The 2849-nt window shown below is 56.3% G+C and overlaps 1 long non-coding RNA gene across 1 annotated transcript; it reads right to left on the bottom strand.

The window, feature by feature from the left end:
* Positions 1-238: 238 nt before the first annotated feature.
* On the bottom strand, positions 239-2451 carry LOC132345369 (uncharacterized). Its single transcript, XR_009494710.1, has 3 exons — positions 1519-2451; positions 1199-1278; positions 239-534 (listed from the first exon to the last, which is right to left on the bottom strand). It is a non-coding gene; the product is annotated as an uncharacterized lncRNA (long non-coding RNA).
* Positions 2452-2849: the final 398 nt, after the last annotated feature.

Raw genomic sequence — 2849 nt, 5'->3', positions numbered from 1 at the left:
AGGTACAGCAGAGCTGTGTGTCTGGGGGTCGTCTTTCTCCCCCCGGGGGCTGGGCTGGGCCTTCCCTGCCGGGTCCCCAGTGCTGACAGCAGGCTCTAGCGGGCACATAGAAAGGTTCAGTGGGCGTTTCTGGAATAGGTGCCTGAGTCCACAAATTGGACTTAGTGATGCCTCCCATTGTTCCCCCAAAATGGTTCATCTCTTGGGGGCTGTCGAGCTTTCAAAAGATAACATCGAAGCCAAGGATGGGGAAAACGAAAGATTTATTATTTGCAAGTAAGGACAGCTTGGAAACTAGGGATCATTCCCATAGCAGTGTCTCCTTGAACAACAAAATTGGGGCAGTTTTAAGCTAAGGGTACATGCATATTCATGAAGGGGCTTGAGCAGAGGAGAATGCAGTCTAGAACTGGGGCAAGGTTGACAAAGTCCGGGCTCTGGTTGATTGACGTCACGGGGGAGAACAGAGGTCAGCACCGTCATTCCTTGGGTTCCAGTTGATCGGGTGGGTGAGGGCTCGAGGGGCATTGGATCCTGCAAAGCAGGATCCAAAGAATGCACTTCAGGCTAATCTTTACCTTTGAAACAGAACTGGAGTCTTGACTTCTGATTTATTGTCTCCGATACGGTTATCTCTCTGACCTGGTAACAGCTGTTTGTGCTTCTCTTCCTTTACCATCATTAACTCCTGAGGCCTGTTCCTTTGCAAGGACAGGCGTTGGGTCTAAGCTTAGATCACAGAACAGCTTAGGCCAAAGATGGCTTCTCTCATGTCAAGAAAGCCGTGCCTGGTTCTCCTTTTCTGAAGACCCCTAACCTTTCCACCTATGACCTCACCACCAGCCCGGCAGTATTTATTTGCTACTGCTTGTCAGGCATGCATGGGGACCAGACGTGGGGACCCCTATCCCTACGGCCTCATGGCATGCCCCCCGCTGCTCTGTGGGCAGTGAATATTATCCCTATTTCACAGTCCAGGAAGTTGGGTAGGACCCGGCGCCTGGGGGGTGAGTGCACTTTGCAGGATAGAAATTTCTCCGTTTCTCCCTCTTGGTGGTCAGTTATTACCCCGAGACTCAGAATCTGGAAGTCCCATTGGAAGGAGCCTCACAGGGCCTGGTGTCTGCCCACCCCCATCCTGTCCACTGCAGCCCTCACCCCACTCTGGGGTCATGCTCTCTTCCTGCCCATCACCTACCCTGTGGCGTTGAGCTCCTTGATGGCAGAGGAGGGGTCCAGGCCACCACTCGGCCCCAGGGCACTTTTAGGAAACACTTGCTGTGGAGACAGAGGTGTGGGGATGGATGTGTCTGAGTTTACACTGTGCTCAGGAAATGGGGCGGGTTCTGGTCCCAGAAGAAGGTTCTGGAGAGAAGTGTGGTGCTCCGGGTTTTGGGGGAGGTTACGGAACTACCTCCCGGGACAGGGTGGGGAGGGCTGGGGGTGAGCACGCCACTGGGCTGTGCCTGTCTTGGGACTGAGAAGGACCAGCTGCTCCAGTGGGCTGTGGATATTTACCCGCTAAACACGAGCCTCCATCACCATGGCAACCTCCTAGTCACAAGGACGATTCCCCACATCTGCCCGGCACCCGGCATTTCTCATTGCGCCGTCTCGGGCGTTGACTCATCCCGCTGTCCTCTCAACGTCGCGGGAGCCGATTCTGTAATTGTTCCCTCCTGCAGCGGGAGAAACTGAGGCTGGGAGAGGAGAGGGGACTCAGCCAGGGTCTCTCGGCCGAGGAGTGGTGGTCGTCGACTGCTCACACTCACGCCTCCTCGGGGTGTGGGCCTGGGCTTGGGGGCCCCTTCCCTGGGGTCTGACGGTGGAGAAGGCTCACGAGGTCGCTGGTCAAATGGGGCCGCAGATCTGCTCAATTACACTGGGTATTTCCTGCTTTGAAAGTGAACCTGCTGCCTCCAGGGAGTAAGTCAGACCAGGGCCGGCCTCCTGGGTGAGGGCTACAGGTTAGCCTCAGGGTCCGTGTCCTCACCTGTGATGGGGATCGTGACCTTGGCACCCGTTGGCCGTTGGTGTTAATATTTCCCCAGACTTGTCTAGCAGGGGCTGGCTGGGTTTTGGGGCAAAGGGGAGAATTCGTACTGGGAGCCAGGTACTCTGACCACTAGTAAGCTGGGCCCTGCATGTCGGGCCGGATTGGCCCCACGCTCCTCCCTTGATTCTTCAGGGGAATTCTTTCCAGGGGTCTCTTGTCTGCATGAAGCTCCTGGCAGGCTCCCCACCAGCCCTCCTAATGGGCCCAGGTTCAGCGGGGACCCTGCTACACAATGTCCTTTGTGTGATCACGTTGGAAAAGAAATGCAAAAGTGTATTGTAAAACCACAAAGTGCTGCTTTGGGGGGTGAAACGGATGAAACTCTGGATGCTGGTGGGAATTGCAGTCACTGGCAAGAAGTTCCTTGTTCTTCCGGACACCCCGCCCCCAGCACCCCCCCAAAGACTCCCCTCCCACTCCTGGCGAGCAGAGATGAGCGGTGCACTCAGGCAGGACAGACCTGGCTGCGTCAGTCCCACACTGTCAGGACAAGTGCTAACCGCCTGCCTTGTAAATGTCAGGTCGGCTGTTAAATGACTGGAAAAGGTCTGGTCCATTAGGCTCGGGGCAGAGTTATGGCTGCAGATAAACAAAAACGGCCGCCTGGATTCTTCCTCCCTCCAAACAGTGTGACATTTGCGTCATAATCTGGTGGTCTCCTAGGAGAAGCCGCCAGCGTCAGGTGGGGTGACAACCGGGGGAACGTCTCAATAGTGGCTTAGGTGGGCCACGCTGCCTGGGCTCCACCCGGGGGGCCTTGGGGGTGGGCAAAGGGTTGCTGGGGTGGGCCTGG

The sequence above is a fragment of the Bos taurus genome, chromosome 5 (assembly GCF_002263795.3).
Source record: "Bos taurus isolate L1 Dominette 01449 registration number 42190680 breed Hereford chromosome 5, ARS-UCD2.0, whole genome shotgun sequence".
NCBI classification, from domain to species: Eukaryota; Metazoa; Chordata; class Mammalia; order Artiodactyla; family Bovidae; genus Bos; species Bos taurus.
Note: the sequence above shows the minus strand (reverse complement) of the source record. Positions and strands in the feature narration are given on the sequence as shown.